The 18,253-nt window shown below is 48.4% G+C and overlaps 1 protein-coding gene across 2 annotated transcripts in view; it reads right to left on the minus strand.

Annotated features, from left to right (window-relative positions):
* The window catches only part of OLAH (oleoyl-ACP hydrolase), a 38,706-nt gene extending 20,459 nt beyond the window's left edge, over window positions 1-18,247 (minus strand). The window contains exons 1-5 of one of the 2 annotated variants that reach the window (XM_025213371.1): window positions 17,536-18,247; window positions 15,809-15,956; window positions 13,311-13,393; window positions 8,646-8,844; window positions 6,948-7,030 (exon numbers count right to left, since the gene is read on the minus strand). The gene's annotated coding sequence lies outside the window, so the exon portion shown is untranslated. Of the gene's footprint in view, window positions 1-6,947; window positions 7,031-8,281; window positions 8,500-8,645; window positions 8,845-13,310; window positions 13,394-15,808; window positions 15,957-17,535 lie in introns of those variants that run through there. The other variant, XM_025213370.1, reaches the window with a different exon arrangement.
* Between the last annotated feature and the right edge of the window lie 6 nt (window positions 18,248-18,253).

Below are 18,253 nucleotides of genomic sequence, written 5' to 3' on the forward strand. Positions count from 1 at the left end.
TCTCTCTGTCTCTCTCTCTCTCTCTCTGTCTCTCTCTCTCTCTCTCTGTCTCTGTCTCTCTCTCTCTCTCTGTCTCTGTCTCTGTCTCTCTCTCTGTCTCTCTCTCTCTGTCTCTCTCTCTCTCTCTCTCTCCTGGCAGGGAGCTCCTTCTGCCTTAGATGCCAGTAGGGAACTACCTCTAGCCTCAGCTCCCCCCTCATAAGAGCCAGGCATTGCCCCTTATAGCCAGCTGACCTCTGGCAGGTGTGGGTCGTTTTCTGCCTCCTGTTGCCCTGGCAACCAACACCTGAGGAGTCTTCCGGGCTCTCTCAGTAGCAGGCACCTTAGTGTCCTGCTACAAAGTCAGACCAGCTACAAAATAAAATTTACTTCAAGTTGTATATATTATTGCTTGATAAATGTTGACCTTTCATATTACTGACTGTGAAATGTAGTAAATAAGACATGCAGTAGTAAATAAGTACTACTTATTTAGTAAGTAGTAAATAAGATATGCATTGCAAAATAATACTTGTTTTACTCTCAGCATGCAGGCTCAAAGGTCCTACCTGTATCTTGCTGGTCACTGTTTACTTTTATAACTTATCTGTGGCCATTTGGAACATCATGGTTACAACTATTCTGCATACCATGGTCACTCAACTTCTCAGTGACAGCAGAGATAAAACTCAAATCTTCCTGCTCCAAAATACATTGGTTTCTATCACTTGAGCTGTTAGCTTGATACACATGTAAAGCAGTTCTAATTTCATCCAATAGAAGGCAGTAGTACTTCCTCCCCAAATCTACTCTAAAGGGCTAAAGCTTTGAAATCTTAAGAAGCTAAAAACAAACACTCATATAAACCAACAATAAACATTGTTAGATCCCGACTCCATGTGGCACCCAACTACTAGGGAGACGACAATCCAATTGCTCATGGGTCCTGTTACTCATGAGCCAGAGCAGGCAGGGAGCAAACACCAGCACACATTGCTCACAACAGCTTTATTCAGAATGGAGACAGCTTCGGACTAGCTTCCAAAAAAAAAAAAAAACACAACAAACCGGGGAGGCACAGTGAACAATAGCTTTTTCAAACTTTGGTTTATACTCATTAACATTCACTGCACCTTTGTCCCTCCTGCTGTTCCACCCATTTCAAGCTCTGCCTCTGTTTACAGTTTGATTCATTAGCATGGAATTGCCTATGCATTTAATTCATTTACATGTCTTTTTGCTAAGAGTGCATGTCTAAGACCTTGACTTTACTTCTTCGGTCAATGGGCGGACTTTGGAGGCTTTCACCAATCACCATTCACCTTTTCACATATGTTCATCTCAGATTCTATTACCAATAATGTGTTGTTTTTCACATTCCAGTCTGTTTTTCTGTCTCATATTGTACCATCTTCCACATTCCTAAAACATCACTTCATTCATAACACACAGACTCACACAGATTTACTTGCTGCTTTTTCCTTAGAAAATGGTTGACACAGTTAAGATGGTTACTTAGCATAAGCAAATGGCTGGCTTAGATATCATTCTGCCTTGTGGTCAGCAGCTTTTGCTAAGCCACAGGTAATAGCCTTTTATTCAGCTACAAATCCAGTGCTTCCTAAAAATCCACATAGTGTTACCCTAACAAACATTATAATATACATTACAAAATGACTACACGCACACCCTGGGTATAATGCTGCATGAAATACTATATTTCTATATATCTTTAGAAAATGCCAGATGCAGTTATGAAGCAGAGCGGGAAGGAAGACTAGGCTGACTCAGGTCTGGATTTTATTAATTCCCCCAGAATGTTTAAATACCCCTTAATTTCAGTTTGTTTTTACGGGAATCTTAATTCATACATCAAGGGTGTTGTGGTAGATTTGTTAAGGTGTTTTGCTATGGCTCCAGTGGCATAAGTTCAAGTCTTGCTTTAGACTCATGCTAGAGGCTGTCCCCAGTTGACACAGATGTAAATGGTTAATTGGTCTTTCAGGCTGGTGAATACAAGGCAGCTGGACACGATACTGGCCAAAACACTTTCTTGTCTACTATTCTCTGCCAGGGTGCAACAGCACCCTGAGGTTCCATGAGATGTGTTTAAGGGTGCCAGGTAATATTAACACCATTAAGTGTACAAACACCTACACATGATTCACAAGCTAAAGCAAGAGATTTCAAATAGAAATCCATAGTATTAAAAGTATTCCAACCTGTTGTGATCTTTCCGAGTTCCTTGGAAAAGAAGAATTGTTTAATTATATTTCTATAGTCAAGAAACAATTAAGAGGTAACAGGTGACATTTTCTGAGGCATGCTTTAAGTTTTAAAAAGTTGGTGCACCTTAACCACACTAACCCAATGGACTGTTAGGCTCAGAGGGACATTAGAATCATAGAATCATAAAAAATTAGGGTTGAAAGTGACCTCAGTAGGCATTGGCAATGCCTAGGGGGTGCACACAGGTACACATGCACCCCCTGAGACTGGCGGTGCACCCCCAGCAAAAAGCACCGCCAACACTGTCAGTGGTGCCCGTGGGCAGTCACTGCTTGCCACCCGCCCCTGCCCCCCCCCGCTGACACCACTGGCGGCATCTACGGGCAGTCCCCAATCACTGCTGGCTGTCACTGATGCTGCCAGTGGCGTCTGCAGGTGGTCGCCAACCACTAGTCAATGCTCGCCACCCCTATTCCTCCCTACCACTGACACCACTGCAGCTGCCTGTGGGAGCTCCCTGCTCGGCCTGCCTCTGACACTGCCACAGCCACAGCTGCCTGTGGGTGCTTCCCGCTCGCCACCACCACCAACACCTGCGGGCGGTCGCCATGCCCCCCCACCCTCCAGGGGCATATGGCATTCATGTCAGTAGGTCATCTAATCCAAACTCCTGCTCAAAGCAGGACCATCCCCAACTAAATCATTCCAGCCAGGGCATTGTCAAGCTGGGCCTTAAAAACCTCTAAGGATGGAGATTTCACCACCTCTCTAGGTAACTTGTTCCAGTGTTTCTCCACCCTACTGGTGGGAAATTTCATCCTAATATCTAACCTGAACCTCCTTTGCTGCAACTTGAGACAATTGCTCCTTGTTCTGTCATCTGCCACCACTGAGAACAGTCTAGCCCCATCCTCTTTCAAACCACCCTTTAGATAGTTAAAGGATGCTATCAAATCCCCCCTCAGTCTTCTCTTCTGCAGACTAAATGAACCCAGTTCTCTCAGCCGCTCCTCAGAAGTCACGTGCCCCAGCCCCATCACCATTTTTGTTGCTCCCCGCAGGACTCTCTCCAACTTGTCCACATTCCTTCTATAGTGGGGGGCCCAAAACTGGATACCATACTCCAGATGTGGCCTCACCAGTGCAGAATACAGCAGAATAATTACTTCCCTTGATCTGCTGGCAATGCTTCTACCAATGTAGCCCAGTATGCTGTTAGCCTTCTTGGCAACAAGGGCACACTGCTGGCTCATATCCATCTTATTGTCCACTATAATCCTGAGGTCCTTTTCTGCAGAGTTGCTCCTTAGCTAATCAGCCCCCAGCCTGTACTAGTGCATGGGATTCCCCTCATCTTAAGTGCAGGACTTTGCACTTGTGCTTGTTGAACCTCATGAGATTCTTTTTGGCCCAATCCTCCAATTTGTCTCGGGCTCTCTGAATCCTAGCCCTGCCCTCTGTCATAACCCAATGATTTTTAGTGCCTCGGCACATTGGAATTTTCCCGCCACATGGAGCTTTCTTTGCACGGTGGATTTCTCAGCTGCAGAGAGAAAACCCCGGTGCAAAGAGTTCCTGCCACACGTATGCAAATTAGTGTCTCACTATTGGTCAATTCTAAATTATTCCTACGTGGCGGCTAGCAATTGGCTCGGTAGCCGTATAAAAGGTTAGAGCAATTTCTGCCCAAGTTGGAGGACTCCACAACCATCTCGTGGGGAACTCTAAGCGCGCTGTGGAGCCTAGCAAACTCCACGTGCGTCTTGGAGGAGGACATAGGGGCCTGATCAGCTTCTAGCCACTCCCCGTCATAGTGGAAAATTTGACGTATCCCCTGTGTTGAGCGTGCGGAGTCGTACATCAACGACTCATCTCAGTTCGGTTCGGAAGAGATCTCACTTCTGTTTGTTTGTGTGCAACTGTAACTCAAGCAAGTTTCCTTCCTGCACTGTGACCATCGGCAGTGTAAGTAAAGCTTTCTTTGTACAACCAATACGCTTCTGTGCCTAACTCTACTCCATCGTGGAAAAACCCCACCTGACGGTCCGGGCTACTGGCCATAGCCTTAGACTGCCCTCGGTCCCGACACCCTCCAGCGTCTCTACTACACCCTGCAACTTGGTGTCATCTGCAAATTTGCTGAGGGTGCAATCCATCCCATCTTCCAGATCGTTAATGAAGATGCTGAATAAAACTGGCCCAGAACCCACCCCTGGGGCACTCCACTTAATACCAGCTGCCAACTAGACATTGAGCTAGTGATTACTACCTGTTGAGCCTGACAATCCAGCCAGCTTTCTATCCACCTTACAACCCATCTATCCAACCCATACTTCCTCAGCTTGCTTGCAAGAATGCTGTGGGAGAGGGTATCAAAAGTCTTGCTATAGACAAGGCATATTATGTCCACTGCTTTCCCCACATCCACAGAGCCAGTCATCTCATCACAGAAGGCAACCAGGTTGGTCAGGCATGACGTGCCCTTGGTGAATCCATGCGGACTGTTCTTAATCACCTTTCTTCTCCTTCAAGTGCATAGAAATGAATTGTTTAAGGATCTGTTCCATGATTTTTCCAGGGACTGAGGTGAGGCTGACTGGTCTGTAGTTCCCTGAACCTTCCTTCTTCCCTTTCTTAAATATGGGTAATACATTTGCCCTTTTCCAATCATCCAGGACCTCCCCCAATCGTGACATGTTTTCCAAGATAATGGCCAGTAGCTCTGAAATCACATCAGCCAACTCCCTCACCACCCTTGGATGCATTGCATCCGGCCCCATGGACTTGTACACATCCAGCTTTTCTAAATAGTCCCTAACGTATTCTTCCACCACTGAGGGCTGCTCACATTCTCCCCAAACTGTGCTGCCCAGTGCAGTAGTCTGGAAGCTGACCTTGCCTGCGAAGACAGAGGTAAAAAAAGGCACTGAGTACTTCAGCCTTTTCCTCATTATCTGTCTAGGTTGTCTAGGAAGACTAGGTCGTCTTCCTTACCTCAAGAAAGTCTTCCCAAAGTACTAAATTAGGGCCATCCACCAGGGGGGTAGTATAGGCCCACAGGCTCCTGACTGGCTGCTGCTCTCATTGCTCTTTTTACTGCAGAGGCCTGAAACTTTGAGGGAGAGCAGCATGGTGGGAGGGACCCCAGTAAGCTGGAGCAGACAGCAAGGATTGGGTAAGACGGCAAGGACGAGAAAGGGCCTGGCTGCCTGCTTAACAGTGCCGTCAGGGTGCAGGAGCTCATACTGTGGGTGCAATGGTGATGTGGGGTTCACACAGTGGTGGTATGGAGAGCTCATGCTGCCCACATTGCAGAGAGTTTGGAATTGCATGGCAGGGTAGGATGATGTCCAAGGGAACCCATACAGTATGTGGCCCCATGGCATGCATCATAGGCGGCAGAAGGCAGGGGCTAATGGAGCTTAGCCTCCTCAAATACAGGGCAGCGGTGGCAGAGGGTAGGGCCACAGGGCAGCCTGGGTGCAAGCTCCAGGCAGCTGCAGCAGGGGCGGAAGGACACGCACAGACACAAACACAGCCAGAGACTGCAGCAGCCCGGTGGCGTGCAGAGCACTGCCCAGCACAGCAGGTAAGTCTGTCGTGGGGAAGTGGCATGGGGGGACAGATCCAGGCCTCCGCAGTGAGGAAGGGAGTGGGGCAGATGCAGGGACAGGGGCTTGGGTGAATGAAGCCCCAGGGCTGGGTGGGTCATGGGATGCTTGGAGCCTGGATGGCTCATCCAGGAGCGCCAGGGGTTCCTGCCACTGTGTGCACCCTGGCAAAGGCCCAGGGGTCATGTGCTCCCAGATCTGTGCATGGGGCAAGCTGTCACTGCGGTCTGGGCTTTGCACCCTGTGCACAGCAGACACATCCTCCAGGGCAGCAGCAGCAGGGCTCAGAATCCAGCCCACAGTGGCAGCCCACCCCATGCACAGATCTGGGAGGCACATTCTCCCTGGGCTTCCCCTGGGGTGCGCACATCCCAGGAACCCCAACATCACCCTGAACGAACCACCCGTGCTCTGAGAGTCCCATGACCCGCCCCAGCCACAGGGCCCCATTCATTTCAGCCCCTGTCCCTGCCTCTGCCCCACTCCCTGTCACCACGGGGGCCTCGATCTGCACCCCCCCCCCACTTCCCCATGACAAACTTACCTGCTGGGAGGTGGGGTACATGCACATGGGCTAGCATGCACATGCGCAGCCTCCCCAAATAATATTTTCTCCTTCCACCTATGACATGCATAATATGTATCCAGGACCCACAACCAGTGCAGTATGAAGCCTCTAGTTGCTCTGAAGTTGAATAACCCTGCACTAAAGCAGGACCCTACCAGATTATAGAATATACTTTGATCTCATATATTGAAACTTGAAAGGAAGAGCACATCATGCACAAGGGAAAAGTTTTAAGATGCTTCAGGAGAGGTAAACTGATTAGAGTTAAAGAGAAATCAGTGCTATTTTACTAGGCACTGGAGATTACATGGTATGGTGCTTGCAACAGCAGAGGACTGGACACACTGACCCAGGGGATGGATACCTTCCAGTCCAACTATTTTACTTAATCTGTAAGCACACGACTTGAATGCTAACTGCAATGTTACAATTACAATGCCTTTGTAAACAATTCTCTTAATAAAAAGCAGTTTCATTTTACAAGTACTCTGTATTCTCATTACAGTTGTTGCAGTTTTATGGCAAGACAGGCTGAGATTAACAGGAAAACAAAGCAGTACCTGAAAACAGCAGACAGGAAGCCTGGAGAGACTCGGATAACTGGAAAATGGGTTGTTCAGATCTTCAGAAAGAACCAAAAAACCTGTACAAGCATAAAAGCAGTGGGAACACAAGTTAATTCTAGGAACAAAGCTTACTATGTTGGACAGAGATAAATACATAAAAGTAAACCATTTTTCTAAGTTACTGAGGGAAAAGAATAAGGAGTAAGGCAGTGTTACCAAGACCAATGGCTGAAGCTCTGGAATAGTTGATGAAGCTGCTTATGTACAGTCAACTGAGGAGTACAGAATAACAAAACCTTCCCTCCCCCACCCAAAAAATCATGAAACAGAAAAAGGAACAGATGCTTACATTACAAAGCCAAAAACCGTCATTTGGGTGCAACTTTGGATAAATACTAATTAACTAGTGACAGGATACATTATCTCTCTTAGAAATCAGAAGCAAAGGAAAGAGAAAGGTAACTAAATAAATGTTTTCAGTTATCACGGACAGCTGAAATGTCCAGGAAAGAATTCAAACAATGACACTCACTAGTGCAGAACAAGTACATATGTTCAAGGCTAAAGAAGGCAGGATACAGACAGACCAGTTGTAAATGCAGGGATCATGGTTCACTTTACCATGGAAAGCAGCAAGAAAGAATAATGCTCAGCACAGAGGCAAGGGTCAAGGGAAAAAGAACTACTTTATGTCTCAATTCTGCAGCTACTACACACAAAAAAGCGTAAGTAATGGATCACAATAAAGTCTGTACTGTGACTTTATCAGACCCAGAGATTCTCAGTGCACATGCATTACACAAGACAGTGCCATCCATTCAACTGACATACTTTTATCTAATGGCATTAGATCAGTGATCTGCTCATTTCAGCTGGATTGCACAGCCAACTACAATGTAACCTCAGCAACGACGACAAGAATAGAAAAGTAAGATCAAATGCTAGTTGTATTTATACAGAATAAAACATCCTCAGACGAAGCTACCCTTATTATTTACCTAATTATATATTTTTGGCCTCAATAAGGGTAAAAGTAATATAATGCAGACCACAGAGCAAACTTTACAGGTAAGGGATATTGAGATAGTTAAACATCCATTCCACAACTACAACAAGATTAACAGTTTGGCAATGTTTTTTCCTAATCCCTTCTTTTTTGTCTGTTTATTAAATACCCGGATTGTAAATTCCTCGTGTGTTACATGAATGATAACACAACATAATTAAATTATAGATTAAAACTAATCATTTAAAAATGCGCTTCCCAAAACCTTCTTTTGGATCTATTTAGTTTTATATTCAATTCCAATTTACAAAAAGTCTCTCACCCTTCTAGAGGTTTCTTGTTGAGTTGGGTTATTCACAGCTGTTGCTAGCTGTAAGATGCGGCTGGTAGCAATCTTTTTTTCTTCAGGAAAAACCCACCAAATTGCTTTCATGTAGATGATATTTTGTAAAGAACCTGATGTTCTTGTCAGTGAGTTGTTGAGGCACTAGCTGGTAACTCTTATTACTTACTTGACTTTTCAGCCAGCCTACCAGAAATGAAGACATCACCTAATTGGGCTGTTTATTTTGCTGGCTTGAATTCCTGTTGGGTTTGGATCATCCATTTATTCATGTAGCACGTTTGGGCAAGTAAAGTCTAATTAATAATGCAGCTCTTATGAAACTGTGGTTCCTAAGTTTTACCTCTCCTGAGGAACACAGGAAATTGCAGCAGCTTGATGAAGAACTCTCCCAATGTGGAAACTATAGAGCTGGGATATGTGGCGCACTCATGCCCTTTTGTGGCATCTGGCATCCTGCAAGCAGCAACCTATCCTTAAATTGGAACACTTCTTTAATTCCTCCAAATCATCTTTGCTGTCACAGAAGTTCGGTTTTGCATCTACAGAAGCCAAAGGCACAATTTCAATTGATTTGAGTGACAGTAAAAGGGCCCACGCTTGTTCTGAGAAACATTCAATTTGTTCTGCAAGATTTCAAAGCTTATAGAGCTAAGAGACTAAAACAAGTTCATACTATCTCTAAACACTTTGTTTTATGGGAACAGAAGAACCAGCTTCGCCAATTTTACCTGGTAAATTCTGAACATTGAGTGAAAAATCTAATTTCTTTGAAAAGGAACGTCTTAAAATATAAGAAATCTAACTATGGGAGCTCTAAATGATAAACATAAAACATAGATCAAATAACTAAAAATAAATCAAATATAAATTATTTTTAGATTACATCCTTAAATAGGCATGCTTTAAAAAGACTTCAAAGAACCTTATTCCCTAATAAAATTCCGGCCGCAGGAAAATTAATGAAAAGAAGATTTTACTCTAGACCCCGTCCTGTATTTTTTGATACAGAAGAACATCCTTCAGTCTAAAAAAGTTTTTACAAAGGATATTTATTTGGACTGGGTATATAATAATTTAATCCAAACAAATTTTAGGCCCATTTATGGGTGGATTTAGGATTTTGAAAGAGGGGGTGCAGATTAGAGATGCACCAATATATCAGTCGCATATTGGATCGGCACTGACAAAAGGAAAATTAACATTATCGGCAATTGGCTTTTTTGGCCGGTGTAGCCGACAATGTCATCAATAAATGCCATGTGCAAGCACATAGCCACCATGCACATGTCCAGAAATACAGCCGGGAAGCTTGGAGAGCAGCGTCCTGCCAGTAAGTCTGTGGCAGGGAAGGTGCAGGGCAGATAGAGTCTACACAGTGAGGGAGGGAGGAAGGGAGGGAGGGAGGGAGGGGGGCAGGGGTATGTGCTGCCCAGCCAGGGTAGTGAATGGGACCCTGGGACATGGAGCGGGATGGAGTTGAGGATGGCTCATCCAGAAGGCACGGGGTGCTGGGGAGGGGATGTGGCTCCCCACTGTTGCGCTTACACCTGGGGAGGCACAGGAGGGCATGTGCTCCCCTTGATTTGTACACAGGGAAGAGGGGGGCTGCAGGCTCGGGGACAGGGGCTGCACCAGCCTCTTTCCAGTGAGGGGGCTGGGCTCAGAGTAGGTGGGAGTGGGGTAGGCTCAGTTGTGCGGAGGTGGGCAGCAGTGCTGGGACGGGTGGCTATGGGGAGACTAAAGTGAATTTTAGTGTGGCTATAGTCCCCCAAGCTCACCCTAGTGCCACTCCTGCTGGGGGCACTCTGCTCTGCTTCCTTTCCCTTGGGAGCCCCACGCTAGCTGTATGCCCCCCACCTGCCTTGCAGCAGGATGCTCCCGAGGGAAAGGCATCAGAGCAGAGTGACCCAAGCAGGGGCGGCACTGGGGGGGCGCTGTAGCCACCCCAAAATTCACCTTAGCTCCCCGATAGCCACCCCTCCCAGCACTACTACTTCCTGCCCTATGTAGCTAAGCCCACCCTATTCCCACCTGCTCCAAGCCCAGCCCCCGAACTGGGAGAAGGCTGGTGCAGCCCCTGGCCCTGAGCCCGCAGCGGGCAGCAGCTTTTGCCCTGTGCACAAATCTGGGGAGAGACATGCCCTGCCACATGCCTCCACCAAGGGTGCACACAGTGGCAAGGAATTACTCCCCCTCCCCACACTGTCCCATGTCCCTTGAACAAGCTGCCCACAGCTCCGTCCTGTTCCCAGCCCCAGGGTCCCATTCACCACCCTGACTGGGCCCGCTTGCTCCTGCACCTGCCCCACTCCCTCCTTCACCACAAGGGCCTTAATCTGCCCCCCCACACCCCTTTCCTCCTCCACACCCCTTCCTCCACACAGACTTGCCAGCAAGATGCTGCTCTCCAAGCTGCCCAGCTGCATCCCTGTAAATTGGCTATCAGATCAGTATCGGCCGATATGGCTGGTTAATAATCAGCTATCAGTATCAGCCAAGAAAATCTTTATCGTGTACCTCTAGTGCAGATGATGAGGCACATCAACCCATAAAACATAAACACATTTTTTTCCACTTAAAAGAACCTAGGTCCACATCCAGACAAACGCAGATGTGTGGTATGTGGCACTGCAGAACCATCTGCGGTGCCACACACTGAACATGCAGGCATTCCCTGTCCTGCTACTTTGGAGCACGGGGGTGGGGTCTCTTGACCCTGAAAGATCTTGGGGTCAAAAAAACCCATGCCAAAAAATAAAAAAGCGGGGCAGCATACATGGCAGCAGCATGCGCTGCCTAAAACTGGAGTCTCGCTGGCTGGAGCTATGCTCCAGCTGCCAGCTAGGCTTCCTGCTCCAGGAGTGATATGGCTGCAGCTCCAGGAGGCTCCTAGGGTCCCAGGTAAGGCTGCTGGGGCCAGCACAGATGCTGGCCCCAGCCTCTGCTACCCCACCTGGGGTAACCTGCCATGCACCAGAGCATGCATGGCACAGGAGTTCCCTGGGGGAAGTGACACCTTGTGCCACTGCTACTTGTCCCCAGGGAGATGACATTCCCGCTCGTGGAGACATGGCCTAGAAATGTTTCCAATAAGCTACAGGCCTAGCACTATATTATTCCACTTAAGATCAAAGCAAAAACAAATATAACTTTATTGGAATGTTCACTAATTTGCTAGATTGTATATTAGGTTTAGAAACAACAAAAATTGAGTCCAAAATGGGCAAAATAGTCAAAAGATATTATTTCATTAGTTCTGTAGTCATTATAATTCAATGTACATAACTCAGGCCTGTAAAACAAAATCTAGTCTTCTTGAGCATCTTGACAATGCCTCCAGTACTTCACTCATCCTTTTCTACACCTGAGATAATATTAATACCCCTGAATTAAGATTCTTAGCTTGACTGTGAAACAGAAGAGAGATATTACCAGGAATGGTTAACAGGCAGCAAAATGAGAGGGGGAAGCTGTCAGGGTCCCATGGAAGGGAGGGGAATTTGGAGGAGTCCCCTTAGAGGGTGACATCAAGAACCTGAAAGCTGCAGTTGGATATCCAAGGTGTGTGAGGAGGTGTATGTGTTTATTGGAGGGGTGCCCTTGTCTCACACATTTGGTTGGGGGGGGAATAGGTGGCTAAAGGGCACTGGGTGCCCCTTCCCTGGCCTGGCCTGGCCTGGTGCAGCCCCCAGGAGGATGGCCTGGGCCTGATCCTACCTCAGTGCTGAGTGAATCTCTGCCAGTGCCGCCCCACTCAAAATTGGGACAAAGGTGATGGAGAGGGGCAAGTGCATAGGGCAGTGCCAGTTGGACAGCACCAGTCAGCATGAGTGGGCACCTGGCAGCTGCACTGCGACACAGGGTGAGCAGTGCTATGTAAGGGCAAGTTGAGGCAAGTTGAGCTGAGCCCTCTTTGTGCTCTCCCATCCCACCTGACCCCTGGGGCCAGCACGGCCATCATGGCAGTGTGGCACAAGCTCGGCTAGCAGGGTGGGGAAGGGTGAGGAGGGAGATGCCCCATGCTGTGAGGGGCTGCCAAGTGCTGCAGGGCTCTAGACCGCACCAGGGCATCTTGGGAGGGGAGGGAGGGAGTGGTGACTAATGTGCTACTGCCTAGTGAGGCAACACATTGGGCCTGGCTCGGCCTCACAGCGTTGCATCTCAAGGGCTCTGTAGGCGCCGCTGAGATCAAAGCCACCTCAGCCTCCCCCGCCCCCTCTGTAGGGGTGCTCAGAGATGGCACTTAGATGTTGCTGGTGGCCAAACTGGTTGAGTTGATCCCCAACAGGCCCGGCTGTGTTGGTCTCAGCCCTTGGCTCATGAAGCAGCCACTTTTCATGATCCCCCAGACTCATGCCTCAGGTCTACCTCCACTCCAGGTCTTAGCACCAGCTGAATAGCTGTCCCTCCTTAGCCTGGGCTGCCAGGCCCTCACCGTGGGCCTCACTGTTCCTTCTCTGCCTACAAGCAGGTTGGCCTTGCCAAGCCCATAAGTTCAAGGTTATGCATTGGAAGGAAGAGCACATCATGCAGGAGTGAAAAGTTTTAAGATGCTTCAGGAGAGGTATATTGATTAGAGGTATATTGCAGAAGAGTCTGTAGATCCTGAATCGGTCTCATCAGCCATATTTGGACTCACAGATAATACAATTATGGAAGACAATCATCCTCCATTGCAAGGGATTGTGAAAGAAGAAGAATTGATTAGAGATAGAGAGGTATCAGTGCTATTTTACTAGGCACTGGAGATGACATGGCATGGTGCTTGTAATAGCAGAGGACTGGACATACTGACCCAGGGGATGGATACCTTCCAGTCCAACTTTTTAGTTAGTCTGCAAGTACACGGCTTGAATGCTAACTGCAATGTTACAATTACAATGCCTTGGTAAACAATTATCTTAATAAAAAGCAGTTTCATTCCACAAGCACACTGTATTCTCATTACAGTTGTTGCAGTTTTATGGCAAGACAGGCTGAGAGTAACAGGAAAACAAAGCAGTACCTGAAAACAGCAGACAGGAAACCTGGAGAGACCCAGATGACTGGAAAACTAGATGTTCAGATCTTCAGAAAGAACCAAAAAACCTGTGCAAGCATGTAAGCAATGTGAACACAAATCAATCCTGTGAACAGCTGGAACAGGAAATAGGAAATCTCGATGGTCTCAGATGACTGGAAATCTGGACTTCCAGAGAGAACTCTCCCATCCCAAACCCAAAATTATACAAGCATGGAAGCAGTGGGAATGCAAGTTAACTCTAGGAACAAAGCTTACCTCAAGGGATAGAGATAAGAACATTAAAGTAAAGCAAATTTTCTACCTCAGTGGGGAAAAAGAACAAGGAGTGAGGCAGTATTACTATGAACAACATCTCAATATCAAAACAATTAAAGGTACAAGAGTATAGTTATGTTTTTAACTCTTAGTTTCTTTACAACTGGGATTAAAGGAAGGTAATGTTCTAATTCAGGCGTTTTCAACCTTTTTGGATCAGTGTACCCCTGGTGACCGGACGCAAAGTGGGGCGGGGGGGAGGAGGGGTGGCACATGGCACAGCAGCTGTGGTGTGCAAGCTTCCCCTGCTCCCTGCATCCAGCTGCTGGGGGTACACTGGGATGGTGTGTGGTGGCAATCCATCCCTGTGGGCAGGGCTGTCCCTGAGGGGGTGCGAATCAGGGAGACTGCCCCAGGCCCCACACTTTGGGGGGCCCTGCGGATCTGGGCAGAGCAGCGGCAGCTGTGTCCATCTGCTCGCTACCCCCCCGCCACTGCCACCAATGGTGGCAGCAGCTTCTTCGGGTCCAGGGCCTGTGGGATTAGAGCGGAAACGGGGTCCCACATGGGCTGATTAGAGCGGAAATGGGGCCCCACATGGGCTGATTTGCTCCAGGCCCTGCACCCTGCTCAGGTCAGCTCTACCTGTGGGATGGTGCATGGCAGCACTCCACCCCAACCCACCCAAATATACCCGCTAGGGCCTTCTCAAGTACCCCCAGGGGTATGCGTATCCCCAGTTGACAACCCCTGTTCTAGTTCATATGTATACAGGGAGATATAGGGGCAAAAAATTAATCATGAAGGTAACAACGTATCTATATTGAATGAAAACAATTGTTGAAGTCTTACTCATGTTGTTAAGACACAGGGTGTGATGCCTACAGGGCGTGATACCTAGATTACAGCGATTCTCACCCAGCATGCCCATGTGATCTTTTCAAGGGTGCCACAGGCTGCCATGCAATGTCAGCACTGTTATGTATGTAAACACAATTCACAAGATTATTTCAACTTGCCAAGGGAGACCAGCAGGCAATGGGAGAGTCCCTGTTCCCCCGAGCACTACCAGGAATAACAAGGAACAACGGCCATAAGTTGACGGAGAGTAGATTCAGAAGCACTACTTCACAGTCAGGGCGGCTAGGATCTGGAACCAACTTCCAAGGGAAGTGGTGCTTGCCCCTACCCTGGGGTCTTCAAAAGGAGGCTAGATAGACACCTTGCCGGGGTTGTTTAACCCCAGCATTCTTTCCTGCCCACAGCAGGGGGTCGGACTTGATCTGCTCAGGTCCCTTCTGACCCTACCTACTATGAAACTATGAAACTAGGAATTAAAAAAAAACATTCTGCCCATTGGGGCGGTTTCTCCCTGGAGAGATGTGGGCAGTGGTGTCCCCCAAGGCTCTGTCCTTGGGATCAGTACTGTTTAATATCTTCATCAGCAATTTGGATGAAAGTGTTGAAAGCACTTTGTTCAAATTTGCAGATGACACTAAATTACGGGGCATAGTAAACACACTGGAGGGCAGGGAGCAAATTCAGGCGGATTTGGACAGACTGGGGAAGTGGGCAGATCAGAATAGGATGCAATTCAACAAGGATAAATGCAAGGTGTTGCACGTGGGGAGAAAGAATCTCCAAAACACCTATAGACTTGGGGGCACCGTTCTGAGCACCACAACAGTGGAAAGAGATCTCAGAGTCCTGGTTGACGCAAAAATTAACATGAGTCACCAGTGTGATGAGGTAATAAGCAAGGCTAACTGCACTCTTTCTTGCAGGAGTATCACAAGCAGGTCTAGGGAAGTGATAATTCCCCTCTATGTGGCATTGGTGAGCCCGCAGATGGAGTACTGCATCCAGTTTTGGGCGCCGCACTTCAAGAGGGATGTGGATAACCTCGAGAGGGTTCAGAGGAGGGCTACTCATATGGTTGAGGGCCTGCAGGTAAGACCCTATGAAGACAGACTAAGGGATTTGAATCTTTTAGCTTCCGCAAGAGAAGGCTGAGAGGCGATCTTGTGGCTGCCTACAAACTCATTGTGGGGGGCCAGCAGGGAATAGGGGACACTCTGTTTACCAGGGCGGCCCTCGGGGTTAGCAGAAATAATGGCCACAAATCTGAAGAACAGATTTAGATTGGACATAAGGAAGAAATTATTTACAGTAAGGGTTGCCAAAATATGGAATGGGCTTCCAAGGGAGGTGGTGCTTTCCCCTACCTTGGAGATGTTCAAGAGGAGATTAGATAGGCATCTGGCTGGGGTTACCAACCCCAGCGCTCTTTCCTGCCTGGAGCAGGGGGTCAGACCCAATGATCTACCAGGTCCTTTCCGACTCCAGAAATCTATTGTGGTCTTTTGGAGTTGTCTGTAACAAAAGAATTGCTCAATTATTTTTCTGTAGTCAAAAAAACAAGGGAAAACTATGAGCTGGCTTTGTCTCAAGGCACCTAGACAGTGCCTTGAGAGTGAGGAGGGGGTGCCTTGAAGCTAAAAAAAGATTGAGAACTGCTGCTATCTTTGAATTGTTCATTTGAAGGTGCCATTGAACAGTTTAACAAACTGTTTTCGTGAACCAGCTGGCACTCAGGCAAGACTTAAAACAAAAATAACATTCAACCTCAAATCTAAACAAGAACAATACTGTTCCTACTCCACCAGTCACCTTCCCATGTTGAGGGTGATCAGTCAACTGGTAGGATAAAGAAGCCAGCAGGGTAGAGCCAAGACAAAACCAGAATGACTCATAACTAAATGGAACTAACACCAAGGTGGGGAAACACTGGACAAAAGAGGGCTGGCCCTGGTTTTAAAGTGGCAGCCAGTATCTGATGCTCTTGCCCTGTGGAGATATGTTTCCTGATGGCAAGCCCGTGATACCAGCTAGCATCTCATCTGGAGTCAAATGTTACTCTCCTTTTAATCCTCTAACCCTGAAGTGGTTTGGGCCCCAAGGACTGGAAAATGAGAGGGGGGACCATCAGGGTCCTGTGAGGGGAGGGGAATCCTGGGGCAGGAGGCTGTAGTCCCCTTGGGGTGGCATCATAGAAAATTAGGGCTGGAAGGAGCCTCAGGAGGTCATGTAGTCCAACTGCCTGCAGGACCATCCTCAACTATATCATCCCATGCAAGGCTTTGTATAGCTGGGTCTTCAAAACCTCTAAAGATGGAGATTCCACCACCTCTTTGGGTATCCTGTATTTTACTACCCTTCTAGTGAAAAAGTTTTTCCTAATATATAACCTAAACTTCTCTTGCTGCAACTAGAGACCATTGCTCCTTGTTCTGTCATCTGTCACCACTGAGAACAGTCTAGCTCAGGGGTGGGCAAAGTCTGGCCCATGGGCTGGATTGGACCTGTGGTGGACTCCATTTCCCAGCAGGCCCTGCCTGTGTCCCTGCCTCTGGTTTCCATGGAGACCCCAGGGCTGGGCTCTTGCAGTGGGAACAGTGTGGTGGGAAGCTGGGGCAGATCTGTGATCTGCTGCCTGCACAGCCTAGGGAAGGGGTGTGCAGGCAGCAGATCTCAGCTCTGCCCTGGGTCTGGACCACGCTGTCACCAGTGCTGCTGGGGCTGGTCTCCATGGAAACCCAGGCCCAGTGCCATCATGGTGCCACCACTCCTGGGGTCTGCATGAAAACCAGGGAGCAACTGCTGGGAAATGGAGTCTGGACATTGACCAGATCTGCCATTTTGCCTACCCCTGGTCTAGCTCCATCCTCTTCAGTAAACTGCTTCAGGTAGCTGAAGGCTGCTATTAAACCACCCCAAGTCTTCTCTTCTCCAGACTAAATAAGCCCAGTTCCCTCAGCCTCTTCTCATAAGTCACGTGCCCCAGCCCCCACACCATTTTCATTGCCCTCCCCTGGCCTCTCTCCAATTTGTCCACATCCTTTCGGTAGTGGGGGGCCCAAAACCGAACACAGCACTGCAGATGTGACCTCACCAGCGCTGAATGGATGGGAAGAATCACTTCCCTTCATCTGCTGACAAACACACCGCACTGCAGCCCAGGAGGCCATTCGCTGCCTTTGCAACAACTGCTGGCTCCTATTCAGCTTGTTATCCACTGCAGTAATTCCCAGGACCTTTTCTGTAGAGCTGCTGTCCAGCCAGGTAGTCCCCAGCCTGTTCTGGTGGATGGGATCGTTTTGTCCTAAGTGCAGGACTTTGCACTTGTCTTTGTTTGAACCTCATGATGTTTCTTTTGGCCCAATCCTCCAGTTTGTCTAGGTCACTGAGTCCTGGCTCTACCCTCCTGTGTATCTACTGCTCCCCGCAGCTGGGTGTCACCTGCAGACTTGCTGAGGGCGCTCTGCCATCTTCCAGGTCCTGATGAAGACATGGAACAAGACGGGCTCCAGGGCTGACCCTCTGATGCAGCCAGCTTTCCGCCCACCTGACAGTCCATCCCGCACGTCCTCAGCTTGCCTACCAGGGTTGGGGTGGGAGAGCCTGTCAGGAGCAGCTAGATGAGGCGGTGGTTTTTATTGGGGGTGTCCTCATTTCACACCCGGCGGGGGCGCAGGACGCCCCCCCGAGCGCGGCTGTGCCCGCCCCCGCCCCCGCCGGCGCCGCTCGGAACTGGGACAAAGGTGGCGGGGCGGGGCAGGGCTCGGCTCGGCCGCAGCAGCAGTCGGGCGGCAGCGCGAGCGCGAGCGGGG

Source organism: Alligator sinensis, unplaced genomic scaffold (assembly GCF_000455745.1).
Source record: "Alligator sinensis unplaced genomic scaffold, ASM45574v1 scaffold114_1, whole genome shotgun sequence".
NCBI classification, from domain to species: Eukaryota; Metazoa; Chordata; order Crocodylia; family Alligatoridae; genus Alligator; species Alligator sinensis.